The 14,149-nt window shown below is 36.3% G+C and overlaps 1 protein-coding gene across 4 annotated transcripts in view; it reads left to right on the forward strand.

The window, feature by feature from the left end:
- The first annotated feature begins 787 nt into the window (after positions 1–787).
- The window catches only part of LOC133542791 (troponin T, fast skeletal muscle-like), a 55,617-nt gene continuing 42,255 nt past the window's right edge, over positions 788–14,149 (forward strand). Inside the window, exon 1 of one of the 4 annotated variants that reach the window (XM_061886958.1) lies at positions 788–982. The gene's annotated coding sequence lies outside the window, so the exon portion shown is untranslated. The remainder of the gene's footprint in view (positions 983–14,149) is intronic. The other 3 variants (XM_061886960.1, XM_061886959.1, XM_061886961.1) reach the window with 3 other exon arrangements.

Raw genomic sequence — 14,149 nt, forward strand, 5'->3', positions numbered from 1 at the left:
CTGTGTATTGTTTTGTTGGATTGATTAAAAAAAGAAGATCTTTTTAAAAGAAAATGAGAATCGATTCTGAATTGCACAACGTATTCGTTTCGATTCGTATTCGAATCGATTTTTTCCAACACCCCGAGTACTTTCTATGCGTTTTGAAGCATGAAAACAACGCTGGTGTCTACAATAAGCATTCAAGAATGTCATATTCCATAATGTCCGGCATATGATTGTCGCTGTGAATCCGTCGAGCCTCTTCAGGGAATTTCCCACACTATTCTCTAAAACAATTTCGCAGAACCGTGTAGGGCAGACAAAAGTGTGACCGCAATGTGCTATATGCGGTGCAAAGATGATGCCATGGCCCGGTCACGCAGCAAAGACTTCAGTGATGATCCTCTCTGACCAATCCTTAGCTTTTGATTCTTTAACGCCGTTTTGAATGATAACACTATGTGCTGTTTAGAAAATAAAAACAAAAAAAATCTAGCAGAGCTATAGACTTGAAACAGCTAAACAACACAATTCCAAAATGTGATTAAGATGTTTACATTTTTTTTTTTTTTTTGTTGAGATCTTTGATACTCCCGGACTTGATTGATGGATAGCTGACAAACACACACACATAGAAACACACACACAAACACTCCATTGTCTGGATGCCAAGCTGATGTGTAACCCCCACTCCTCTCAGCCTTCCATCACTGTAAATTTAGCATCAGAAGCTTCTCAGCTGCTCCTTTCCAAAACCCAAGCCCTCCTCTTCCATCCACAGTATTTCATCCATCTCCTTCTCTGGGGGTCACGGCTGGTCCCCTCCCCACACGTCCCCACACCCAAACGTATATACTACACCCACATCCCACTCTTATCCCACAGCCAATAAGGACTAGATAAGCTCAAGTATCACAGTAACACAAGGACATATTCCCGGAGTAGAGGCGGCAGATTCCCCACACCTTCGTCTTCACAGGAGCTTCTCTTCCTCCCTGAGGTAAGCAGACAGGCAAATGCACTTCAAAATGAATGTGGGTTTTTTGTTTAACGACACATACAGTGATTCAGATTAAATTATAATAACACACAAATTAGCACCATTTGAGGGTGCAGGTCCTAACCAAAGGAATAACTTTTTGAAGGCCTACCGATGCTAGACTTTGCTTTGTTATTTGAAATAATTTTATTTCATCATTTTTAAATGACTAAGGTGAAAAACAAAGTCTTTAATCAATTGATCATCTCATAAAACAATGATGATCTGTTTTATAAAAATATTTCTGCCTATCATATTGTCATTATTGCAGTGAACCGGTTAAAAGAACAACGAAATTGGAGCAGATTCTCTAAGGTGCATACACAATTAGGTAATATAAATAGTAAAAAAAGACAGAAAAGAAGATATGTATCTATATATATATATCCACACACATGCATATATCCATACATATGCATATATATACACATACACATATATCACTATTGCACATAATAGTCCGAAAAAAAGAAAAAGACATGATACATGAGGACATGATGGACACATTGTGCTCACTCAGTGCCTGTTTAATGCTAATATTTGTATTTAACGTACATTAAATCAAATTACATTGTATTATGATTAAAGATAATAACTTACATTGAAATGTAGTCATCCACCCATCCTTGATTGGTAACGGATAAGATGAAGCCTGTCCCCAGTCCATCACAGGACACAGATAGACACAAAAAATAACCATATTTTCACCTATATTCACCATATATTCACCGTATTCACTTATATTTTTTTTTATTCATTTATTTTACAAACGTGATCGTTATATTACAGTATTGTTGGTGTTGCTATTATTACAGTCTGTTTTGTAAAAATGGAATCCCTAAAACAGGGGTAGGGAACCTATGGCTCTCAAGCCAGATGTGGCTCTTTTGATGACTACATCTGGCTCTCAGATAAATCTTAGTTTACATTGCTTAACACCATAAGTAATGAAAAATAACGTTCAAAATATAAAACATTCTCATGCATTTTGATCCATCCATCCGGTTTCTACCGCACCTGTTCAAGAAGTCGCATTATTGGTAAGAAGTGTTTTATTTATTGTTGGTTAGCTTCAGAATAACAATATCATTAAAAAGAATAAGAGACTTATTATACTCTGAAAATTTTGTTCTTACTTAAAAATGCCAGCATTTAGTTGTATTTAGTCTTAAAAAAAATATTATATGCTCTCAAGGAAATAGTTTTTAAAGTATTTGGCTTGTATGGCTCTCTCAGCCAAAAAGTTTCCCGACCCCTGCCCTAGTAGCTTAGAGCTTAAGGATAGGGACCCGCAGTTAAAATATACATCAACGTTTAATATACAAAATACAATACTATTACAAAAACAAATTACAAAATAATTTCCGAGTACTTACGAACCTACGAACAGAATTACATTAACAGAGAAGGACGCTTTTAATCCACCCGGTCAGTCTTAACATCTTATTATTTAAATTTGATTGGAAAGTTGCATCTTGATAATTTGAGATAATCATACCATAAATACATGGGTCAAGACCAAAATATGTGATCAAAGTGATAGATTTATAATTTAGAGTCTCGGATATAAATTGCATGTTTTTGTAAAACAAACCTCCGCAACACCATACAGAGATGCTCCAATGGAGATTCAAACCCAGATCCCCTGACTGTCCTTGTCGCCTTCCAACATTCCTACTGTTACTTCCTTGCTGGGTGCTGAAAAGGACTCTCTCTTTAGTATGACAGCTATGCGGGCACCCGTACCTGAACATCTGCAAATGAGACCGATGTGTGTTCACAGATTTAGCAACAGGTTTCAAGTTCTACACCGGCAGATTGGAAAGGGATTTCCACTTCATTGAAGCACAATAATAAGCAAGGTGGCACCTCGGTTTTTATTCGTCCCACTTTTGGTATCGTTTTCAAGGATTATATTGTTTCGGTTATCTGAACGTTACGCGAAACAAACTTCGGTCAGTGTCATGTCTGGGATCATGTTTTGTTTAAGTTATGTTATGTTTGGTTTTTGGACTCTTTTTAGTTCCCGCTTTTTCAGTGCCTTGTCTTGTTTGCATGGTTGTCCATTTGTTTCACCCGTTCCACGTTTGAACTCACGCACCTGTTTTCAATCACCACAGTATTATTTAAGCCACAGTTGCCAGGTAGTCAGCCTGGCGACATCACACTCTATAGCAGGGGTCACCAACGCGGTGCCCGCGGGCACCAGGTAGCCCGCAATGACCAGATGAGTCGCCCGCTGGCCTGTTCTAAAAATAGCTCAAATAGCAGCACTTACCAGTGAGAGCCCTCTATTTTTTAAATTTGATTTATTTACTTGCAGGCTGATCTCGCTTTGCTCAACATTTTTATTTCTAAGAGAGACAAAACTCAAATACCATTTGAAAATCCAAGAAAATATTTTAAAGACTTGGTCTTCACATGTTTAAATAAATTCATTTATTGTTTCACTTTGCTTCTTATAACTTTCAGAAAGAAAATTTTAGAGAAAAAATACAACCTTAAAAATGATTTTAGGATTTTTAAACACATATACCTTTTTACCTTTTAAATTACTTCCTCTTCTTTCCTGACAATTTAAATCAATGTTGAAGTAAATAAATGTTTTTATTGTAAAGAATAATAAATACATTTTAATTTAATTCTTCATTTTACCTTCTGTTTTTTCGACGAACAATATTTGTGAAATATTTCTTCAAACCTATTATGATTAAAATTCAAAAAAATTATACCGGCAAATTTTAAAAAACTGTAGAATCAAATTTAAATCTTATTTCAAAATTTTTGTTCTGGAAAATCTAGAATAAAAAATGATATGTCTTTGTTGGAAATATAGCTTGGTTCAATTTGTTATATATTCTAACAAAGTGCAGATTGGATTTTAACCTATTTAAAACATGTCATCAAAATTATAAAATTAATCTTATTCAGGAAAAATTACTAATGATGTTCCATAAATTATTTTTTTATTTTTTCAAAAAGATTCGAATTAGCTAGTTTTTCTCTTCATTTTTTTCAGTTGAATTTTGAATTTTAAAGAGTCGAAATTGAAGATAAACTATGTTTCAAAATTTAATTTTCATTTTTTTCGTGTTATCTCCTCTTTTAAACCATTCAGTTTAGTGTTTTTTCATCTTTTATTCTCTACAAAAAACCTTCTGTAAAAGGAAAAAAAATGTAAGACAGAATGACGGACAGAAATACCCATTTTTTTTTTATATATATAGATTTATTTTTATTAAAGGTAAATTGAGCAAATTGACTATTTCTGGCAATTTATTTAAGTGTGTATCAAACTGGTAGCCCTTCGCATTAATCAGTACCCAAGAAGTAGCTCTTGGTTTCAAAAAGGTTGGTCACCCCTGCTCTATAGAGTGGAGGATGAGTAGAAGGTGTTATATCACCTTCTACTCATCCTCCACACCCATGTATCAATGCCAAAGACCCATGGTTTTTGTTATTCATGCCATAGTGCTAGTTTTTGTTTTATGTTCATATTTTTGCATTGGTAAAAGTTTTTGTTTTTAGAGCCAAGTTTTTGTACCTCCTCTTTTCGTTTGTTCCTTTTTTGAGTTAATAATAATTAAAGATGTCATTACCTTCACGTCGTGTCCGGTCCAATCGCTTTGCTCCCCGGGAAAACAAACCACACCAAAGTCCACGCCTTGACAGTCAGTCTCTACTATTTGCGAAATAAGCCACCGTGGGGTCAAAGAAATAGGTGAAAACTGTTGAAAAATGCAAAAGCGCCAAATAGCGTCTTACATCAACTGATTTTTGATGCATTTCAGATTGATTTGGTCTCAATCAGACCTTTTCAAAAGGAAAACCATGGTAGCACTGTATCACATTTTCATCACTTGCACATATTTAAAACCCTGCTCCTTTGGTATATCAGTATAATGACATAAATAATGTTATGAATGCGTAACATGTGAAACCGGCTGTCACTTCAGTGATATATGAGATTTTGATACAGTAATAACATACTAAGTCCTGTTGGCTGGTAGGATCGTCTCTCTCCCTTTCAGAGTCAGACTGAGGCCTGGGACTATAAATACATCTCATATTGGCATTTGCATCCAAATCTGCGATCACTTTGGCCGAGAGCGCAATTCTCTGACATCTCACCTGCTGAGTTTTGATTTCAGGAAGACTCAGAAATACTCCTCAGCATGTCATGTTGGCATAGTCGAGAAATGAAGCAGCCCTACCACTAAATATACAAAGCGCTGATGTGTCGGTATGTACTGACTGAATACTGGAAACAAAGGAGACGTGCTGTAAGTCCATCAAAGCGCTCGTTTGTTGATTGGCTGACGCGTTGCGGAGGATCCTCCCTCTGGTCCAAGCCTAGGATTAAAGTCGCTATTTGGACTCTGTTTCTCAGCTGATGGGGAGAAATATGATCCTGAACTAATCCTTTAAGTCCTCTGCACCTGTGCCTGCCACGAAGTGTGAAGGAGGCATCCAAAGAGACGTTATATATATCAAATATGATACAGTAGTGTACAGTTTTCAGAAAACCTGCCACCTTGGCTCCGGCCGAACTGCTGCTCATCTCCACTGGACTGGAAATAGTGATGGTGTTGGAATCAGTGTTTAGCATCAACGTACAGTGTAAGGGACATTGATGATGAGGTGGCAACTTGTCCAGGGTGTACACCGCCTTCTGGGCGATTGTAGCTGAGATAGGCACCAGCGCCCCCTGCAATCCCAAAGGGAATAAAGTGGTAGAAAATGGTCGGATGGAACTAGTCTATAATGGTAAATATAATGTTTTTCAAACATTATGCTTTTTTAAGCAGCTCAACACAAAATGGACATAAACATGCTTTGAATGACAATTTTCAATCAATCAATCAAAGTTTATTTATATAAACCTTAATCACAAGTGTCTCAAAGGGCTGCACAAGCCACAGAAACATCCTCGGCTCAAATCCCACATCAAGGCAAGAAAAAAATAAACCCAACTCAATTTTAAAGATAATGTCTGCTGTGTGTTGGTGTATTACCACAGGGGTTCTCAAACTTTTTTCAGTGATGTACCCCCTGTGAAAATTTTTTTAATTCAAGTACCCCCTAATCAGAGCAAAGCATTTTTGGTTGAAAAAAAGAGATAAAGAAGTAAAATACAGCACTATGTCATCAGTTTCTGATTTATTACATTTTTTAAAAATGCAAAATATTGCTCATTTGTAGTGGTCTTTCTTGAACTATTTGGAAAGAAAGATATAAAGATAACTAAAAACTTGTTGAAAAATAAACAAGTGATTCAATTATAAATAAACATTTCTACACATAGAAGTAATCATCAACTTAAAGTGCCCTCTTTGGGGATTGCAATAGAGATCCATCTGGATTCATGAACTTAATTCTAAACATTTCTTCACAAAAAAAGAAATCTTTAACATCAATATTTATGGAACATGTTCACAAAAAAATTTAGCTGTAAACACTGAATATTGCATTGTTGCATTTGTTTTCACAGTTTATGATCTTACATTCATATTTTGTTGAAGTATTATTCAATAAGTATATTTATAAAGGATTTTTGAATTGCTGCTATTTTGAGAATATTTTTAAAAAAAATCTCACGTACCCCTTGGCATACTTTGAAGTACCCCCAGGTGTATGCGTAGCCCTATTTGAGAACCACTGTGTTACCAGATTGTATATTTTGTAGTAATACAGAATGTGTGTTCCGGCTGTAGAAGCACTTGCATTAAAAGGAGAGGAGCAACAGCATGTTTAGATACTAGTTTCACGCATTAATAACACAAAATATGGATTGTTACCATCATGCTTTGATCGTCAAAGATGTTTGGTAATGTAATTTCTGATATTTCTACTTAAATAAATGCTTTTAATATTTTGTACAATACATGTAATAGTCTTCATGGCTGTGCATGGCAATGTTTTAACATTCTCTATTCATTAAACCAGGCCTGGGCAATTAATTTACTCGGGGGGCCAGATTTAGATAAAAAAAAGTGTGACTGGGGGCCGGTTTATCTATTTTTAGGAACACGAATACAAAACCTCACAATAATGATTGAGAACTAAAAACATTGTGACAGACCGCCTTAACAAACAGAATGGAATTAAAAAAAAGTTTACTGAATGAGACACCCAGAATGTACATGAACATAAAGAATGTGGGATGTACAATATTAACTACGAATGATAAAACACTGACTATTGACAACATATTTTACAATCAACCAAACGCAACCAAAATGCAACAATTTTAGTGAAAAAAACCCCACCTACAATCTGAGATATTTCATAGTGACCATAGTAAGTAATTCGATGACCATAGTGAGTAATTCGATGACCATAGTGAGTAATTCAATGACCATAGTGAGTAATTCAATGACCATAGTGAGTAATTCGATGACCATAGTGAGTAATTCGATGACCATAGTAATTAATTAGATAACCATAGTAACCCGTATATGATGCCGATTCCAAGCATGGAAAGACTTAGTATAGTTGAAGATGTTTATTAGAAAACATGACTGCACATCATAGTGGCAACTACACTTTCCATCTTAAACATCTAAAAACATGCCCAGGTATGCATTAAACAATGGAATATTCAGCCCGCTAAACCTTCTGTTGTTGAGGGGTATGAACCTGAACATGTTATAAAAGAATGTACACAAAAATTACCCCCATTTTCCTCAATTTATGTACTAGCATTTATTCAGGCAGAAATATCACAGCTTACATTACAAAATATTTTTGACAAAGCATGATCGTGATGTAAGACATTTTAATTTGTTAGTGTAGATCGGAGGTCGGCAACCCGCGGCATGCAGCTCTTTAGCGCCGCCCTTGTGGCTCTCTGGAGCTTTTTCAAAAATGTATGAAACATGGAAAAAGAAAAGGGGAAAAAAATACAAAAAATATATTTTTTGCTTTAATATGGTTTCTGTAGGAGGACAAACATCCTTAATTGTTATAAAGCATACTATTTACATTAAACATGCTTCACTGATCCGAGTATTTGGCGAGCGCCGGTTTGTCCTACTAATTTTGGCAGTCCTTGAACTCACCGCAGTGTGTTTACATGTACATCTTTCTCTGACTTTCTAAGACATGTTTTATGCCACTTCTTTTTCTGTCTCATTTTGTCCACCAAACTTTTAACGTTGTCCATGAATGCACAAAGGTGAGTTTTGTTGATGTTATTGACTTGTGTGGAGTGCTAATCAGACATATTTGGTCACTGTAAGCTAATCGATGCTAACATGCTATCTAGGCTAGCTATATGTACACATTGCATCATTATGCCTCATTTGTTGATATATTTGAGCTCATTTAGTTTTTTTTAAGTCTTCTTAATTCAAAATATATCTCATGACACACTATCTGTTTTTAATATGGCTTTTATTTTTTTGTGGCTCCAGACAGATTTGTTTTTGTATTTTTGGACCTATATAACTCTTTCAACATTTTAGGTTGCCAACGCTTTGTGTAGTTAAACCGGGTGTGAAGCGTAGCGCTTTTGTTTTAAAGCCAAAAGTGTGTTTTAGTTTGAGGAGATGTCTTGACATGTTTTGATAGACTCCTACCTACCGTTTTTCATTTCTGCTGAGCTTTAATGCCATGTTACTGAAGCAGTTACAATCTACATTGCATGTTATTATTGCACCTTACCTGTAATCCAAACACGAAAGTAAAGCTCCACCCACCTTTCTAATGGCTCACGGTGAAAAAAAGTATTTTCTCTCTATTGGTTTTGTTCATGATCAATAGCGCTTTTTCTATTGGTATTTGTATTGCTCCAGTTGTAGTGTAAAAATGCTCATTGTCATTACTATATTATTTATTTCACTAACTGCTTATTTGCTATCACTTTTACGATCATATTTGTACATATTATGTATGTGCTGGTGTTGTTCTATTGTTGTTGTTGTTATTGTTGTATTTGCTGTTGCTGTTTTTGTCTCCCTGTCTTATCCCCCTCTTATCCCCACAATTTCCCCCTCTGTCTTCCTTTTTTTCTCTTTCGATCCCCTCCTGCTCCGGCCCGGCTGCACCAAATGATAATATAAATACATTTAATAAAGTCACATTCAAATAAGACAACAAGAGAAGTATCTTACACTTCTCTTTTGTAAAGTAAATCCGAACAGCCGATATGGGCATCTACATCAACTAAATGATTTGCCTGAGAAGCTGGACAGGACAAAAAAAAAAAAAGTATTTTCTTGTTGGGAGAACTTGCCATGGTTTTGGACCTGGTATTTCCATAATGTCAGTTTTCTTTGTCCATTTCTGCTCTGCATTTTCCCGCTGGTGGCTCATCACTAAAAAAAAAAGTGTGCCGTTAAAGAAAGTTATAGGAAACACGTTATTATTGCGTTAACTTTAACAGCCGTGGTTTAGATGTTTTTATACTAGGGTTGTAAGGTATAACAGTACTAATTAATTACTGTGGTACTAATTAATGAAAAAAAAGGTATGCATTAAAAAAATATCGGTACTTTATTTTCTATCCATGTGAGGAGTGCCGTGGTGACACTGTTGCTGGTATACAAGCTGCAGCGCATGTTGGTCAACACACGCGTGGCACATACACTTACAAGCAGAAACAGTGTGAAGACAGAAACGGGAGAATGGATGTATTTTGGCAAAAAAACTAAAGATAAAACATGTGGGGCTATAATTACCGAACCACCGCTCTGCAAGCAGTGCTTTAAAGGGGAACATTATCACCAGACCTAAGCGTCAATATTTACCTTGATGTTGCAGAAAAAAGACCATATCTTTTTTAACCGATTTCCGAACTTTAAATGGGCGAATTTTGGGGAATTAAACGCCTTTCTATTGTTTGCTCTCGGAGCGATGACGTCAAAACGTGACGTCACCTTGGTAGTCAACCGCCATTAAGTTGATGATTTCTTCTATGTGTAGAAACCTTTATTTATAATTGAATCACTTGTTTATTTTTCAACACGTTTTTAGTTATTTTTATATCTTTTTTTCCAATTAGTTCAAGAAAGACCACTACAAATGAGCAATATTTTGCATTGTTATACAATTGAATAAATCAGAAACTGATGACATAGTGCTGTATTTTACTTCTTTATCTCTTTTGTTCAACCAAAAATGCTTCGCTTAGGGGTTACTTGAATTAAAAAAATGTTCACAGGGGGTACATCACTGAAAAGAGGTTGAGAACCAGTGATCTAGAGCACAGGTGTCAAACTCAAGGCCAGGAAACCAGATTTGGCTGATTGATTGATTGATTTAAACTTTTATTAGTAGATTGCACAGTTCAGTACATATTCCGTACAATTGACCACTAAATGGTAAAACCCGAATAAGTTTTTCAACTTGTTTAAGTCGGCGTCCACGTTAATCAATTCATGGTAAATTCATGGCTCACCACATCATTTGATTTGGCCCGAAAAAGTTTGGAAATAACGTGACTTCACCTTTCGTTCTAAATATTCTTGAAATGTTCTTTCAAGTTTGACAGAAAAATGGCATGTACTGCATATAATTGGTTTTGAACTTTATTATTATATGATCATGAGACAAATACTATATCAACTAGGGCTGTGTAACAGTTAAAATATTTATTAGCGATTAATCACATTTTGTCATAGTTAACTCAATATTAACCGCAATTAATCACAGATATGTATAATTGTTCAATATTAATAAGTGTACCATAGACAGATAATTTCTGGGTGGGGTCTGAGCTATACAAGCTGTAATCTGTGTGTTTTCCACCTAAATAAATGCTTCTAATATTCTGTACATTGCATGTTGTACAAGTTAATGGTCTTCATATTGCTGCATAACAATGTTTTAACCTTCTCTATTAATTAATAAAACGTATTATTGAGCCTGCTAATCATTCTGTAATCGAGAACTCGACCAGAACATGTTTGTTTTCTCCTGGAAGCTACAACAATATATTGTATTATTTTATTTTGCTATGTGTGGCGGCTAATATGAAGCCTGTACATTAAGGAGAAACCTAAATGTAGTTAAACCGGATGTATAGCGTACAGCTTTTATTTTGAACCCGGAAAAGTGTGTGTGATTGTTTGAGAAAGTGTTTTGACATGTTTTTGATGTCAGATCGACTGTTTGCTATAAAAAAGTATCCTTTCGACATCCTTCTGACCGTATTTCATTTCTGTCGAGCTTTTATGTCATCATACTCACTAAAGCAGTCACAGTAACGATCAAAATGTTATGTTATTGCTGCACCTTAATCGTAATCTGAACACGGAAGTGAAGCACCACCCACCTCTGTACGACTGGCGCAGCAGGTGTTTGCTGCGGGGATGCCGCCTTTTTTCATGGCAAAAAATAGTCCTTTCTTGACGGGAGAACACCTTGGAAATATCAAGTTTTGAACCTGATATTTCCATAAGGTAGACTTTCTTTTGTGGATTTCTGCTTGCTTTTGGCTCATTAGCAGCAAGTGGAGATGCGCGGTTTGCGGTCACAACCGCGGAGTCCGCGGATAAACCGCGGGTCGGGCGGGTGACATGACAAAAAAATAGATTTTAAATAGATTCGGGCGGGTAGCGGTTGAACCAATTTGGAAAAATATATTGTAATAATCCCAGGAATGTAGGCTCATAAAACTTCTTCGTTTGTCTTGTCTTTATTGCACAAGATGTAATACAACCACACAACAACTCTCATGTCTCTAATGCTTTTCCAGGGACAACACGAACTCTCGCTTCCTGTCGATAACGTCACTTCCCTATCTCTCCCGGAAGTCCCGCCCCCCAGCCAAAGTCATTGGCTAACACCCCGTAGCCAGCCGCTACATTATACAGAGTTAAATGTTATGTTTAACTATGTATAAACATAGTTAAACATAACATTTAGCCTACTGACATGCATTTATAAATGGTTGATTTATATCGGCTAGTAAGGTAAAGTGTTTTACCTGACAACTCTTGATGGTACAATCCATATAACACGTCACAGACAACGTCATGCTAACATCACGTGACACCTCTGATGAAGGCTGCAGAAGCAAGGTAGCCCAAACTTGTCAGGTACAACACTTTACCTTACTAGCCTATAGAAATCAACCATTTAGAAATAGTTAAATGTTGTTACCCACATACGAAAAACGAGCAGCACTCTTTGAAATAGTATGTGGGCATACTTTTATTTTGAAGTGTCTCGTTTGGTCTGTCGACGGATGTAAGGAAACTACTTAACACAACGGCCAACGAGGTATTTGTCATTTGTTGGTATTTTACTTGATAAAATGTTTGATCCACATGCTGTGCATGTTATTATTTTTACGTTTGTAACGTGCTTTATTTATTACAGTTTTCACGGTGAATTTGAAGGGAAAGTAAGCCTTCAAATAAATCAGTTCAAGAAAGCCATTGTGTCTGTGCTATTTGGAGGGAGTTACACTTTCTAACCTCACTAATGCCTTGCATCATCTACATTAGATATACTGTATAACAACGGGCGGGTGGCGGGCGGGCGTGGCTTTGATGAAATGTTGGTTAGGGTGGGTGGCGGGTGGATGACGACTTTAGTGATGCGTTTGGGGATGATATAATTGCCTATCCGCGCATCTCTAGTAGCAAGTGAACTGCAGCCAAGGAACTACGGTCAAAGTGGGAGTGTTCGCGTCAATCGCCCCTTAAACAAATGAGTGCCGTTATTGAAATCATTAGTTAACGCCTTATCACGTAAACTTTGACAGCCCTAATATTAAAATATGTTCCAAACATTTAAAAATAAATAAATACTTAAAAGTTTGCTTATCTCCCTGATTTAAGATTCCAAAAATGTCCATCAATTGGAATGCTGATTGCTATTCCCACTTTATCATTCTCTAATTCATTCATCCATTTTCTACCGCGTATTCCACTTTTTGAAAATGGATTTAATAATTTCAGATTTGTATCAATGATATTCTTATTTTTCTTGTGTTTTAAAAAAAAACAACACATATTTAGGCCATCTCTGGCTTATTCTAGCGCATATAGGTATACAGTATGTCATATGTCATACTTCAGCAGCTTTTGTTACTGTAACTTGTTTTGAGAATGTTTTATTATCATTTTTATTCCAAATCACATACTGTTTTGCAAGAATCGATTTGATTTAAGAATTGATTCCGAATGGAATCATCCCGCCAAGAATCAGAATCATATCGAACTGAGTTTAGCACCAATAATCAATTTTTCTGTTAAATAAATATATCTAATTAAATGTGTAGGACTTTTGTTAATATCATGAGGTGATTATACATTACAATACATATATTTACTGTTATAACTGTGATGTGGCCCTCAATGAAAACAAGTTTGACACCCTTGATGTAGAGGCATTGAAATTCGTAACAATTTTTCCGTAGATAAGTGCTTGAAGTGCTAACTGAGCTACCCTGATTTGAATACCATTGATATGATTATTTATCTGAGTAGGTTACATTCTTAAAATATGCTGCTGACAACAACTCCCATTTTATTTTCATTCCTGTGACAAATGTCTCCATCACGTCCCCTTTGTTAGCTCTGTACACATGATCCAGTGCACTTCTTACCTCTACTGGGTAGTACTGGGAGCCAGTTGATTAAATTGAGAATTGCGGCCACCTAGCTTCAGGCTTGTGTTAATCGTTTTAACGTGAATATTTGAATCACCCTGCTGTTCGTAACCCGCCCAGGAGGTCCCTACCCATTATTTTGAACTGGTCGCAGTTAAGCTTCCAACAGCACGACAAGATAAGTGTCCGACGGCAGCATATCCCATCGGGCCCATTAGCCCCCATATAGAAACTATAAGCCTTAAGCTAGGGATCTCGGGTTCTCAACTAGAGGGGGAAGCAGGGATGTTCATTGACTAATGCCTATGTGTCAAAGTCAAGGCATCTGGCCCTCGAATGAATTGTCTATGGCCCCCGAGATGATATTTGATTAGTATTAGAACCGGCCCGCAGGTCAGTGCCAGCTCCTGCTGTTTTGCACGCACCAATACTCGATTAGTGTTGATGCTAGGAATTATTTAAAACGGGGTCTCAGGGACCCCATCAAGACATAAAAATGGGGTCCCACAGTAAATTTTTGGGGTCCCACTTTTTTGTAACTGTTTTGAAAAGAAATTATAAATGTA

Source organism: Nerophis ophidion, linkage group LG25 (assembly GCF_033978795.1).
Source record: "Nerophis ophidion isolate RoL-2023_Sa linkage group LG25, RoL_Noph_v1.0, whole genome shotgun sequence".
Classification (NCBI taxonomy): Eukaryota; Metazoa; Chordata; class Actinopteri; order Syngnathiformes; family Syngnathidae; genus Nerophis; species Nerophis ophidion.